Source organism: Leptonychotes weddellii, chromosome 12, assembly GCF_054177405.1.
Source record: "Leptonychotes weddellii isolate Sample4059 chromosome 12, ASM5417740v2, whole genome shotgun sequence".
Taxonomy (NCBI): domain Eukaryota; kingdom Metazoa; phylum Chordata; class Mammalia; order Carnivora; family Phocidae; genus Leptonychotes; species Leptonychotes weddellii.
Window position 1 is genome coordinate 92,571,835 of NC_138380.1, and position 1,027 is coordinate 92,572,861.

Here is a 1,027-nt window from a genome sequence, read left to right on the forward strand (position 1 = left end):
CTCTGCAGGAGCTGACAGACACCCGCCTCGGTCCCTGTGCTCCCCAGATGGAGTCCCATGAGTCATTACTGCTCTTCACTGCCCCACGTATAAAGGAAGAGGTGCAACCAGAAGAGTCTGCCCGGGTCCCTGCTCGGCTCTCAGGCAGGATTCGTTTGGTTGAGCATTGATGATCATCTCCTGGAGATGAGGTCGGTGGTCTCGTTAGATGGTCATAAGTGTCCATGACTCTGATGAGAACATGCTCCACCAGATTGGCCCTGGGACCTCCTGGGCAAGGTTGGGGGGAGGGGCTCCCACTCTGACGTCTGACCTGGGGCCGCTCTCTGCACCTACTCACTAATGTGTCTACAGCCCCACTGGTCAACCACCATGGCCAGGATCCCCTCACCAGCCCAACAAACCACCCATGGGGCCGCAGGACCTCCCCCACCCCCAGAGGCGGCAACAATGTGCTCTGGTGCCCACCAGGCAGGAGGTAACACAGCTCTGCCTGTTCTCTGACCTGCTCAAAGGGCAAGGACCCTGTGCAGAAAAGTGGGGATCGTGTCCTATATTACAGTCTCCAGTACATCATGCTGGTGTGTCTCCCCTACATCACAGCGTGGACATCATGGGGGTGTCTCCCCTACATCACAGCGTGGACATCATGGGGATGTCTCCCCTACATCACAGCACGGACATCATGGGGGTGTCTCTCCTACATCGCAGCATGGACATCATGGGGGTGTCTCCCCTACATCACAGCGTGGACATCATGGGGTGTCTCCCCTACATCGCAGCATGGACATCATGGGGTGTCTCCCCTACATCACAGTGTGAACATCATGGGGATGTCTCCCCTACATCACAGTGAGGGCATGATGCCAGGGTGTCTCCCCTACATCACAGCGTGGACATCATGGGGTGTCTCCCCTACATCGCAGCGTGGACATCATGGGGAGTCTCCCCTACATCACAGCGTGGACATCATGGGGTGTCTCCCCTACATCGCAGCGTGGACATCATGGGGTGTCTCCCCTACATC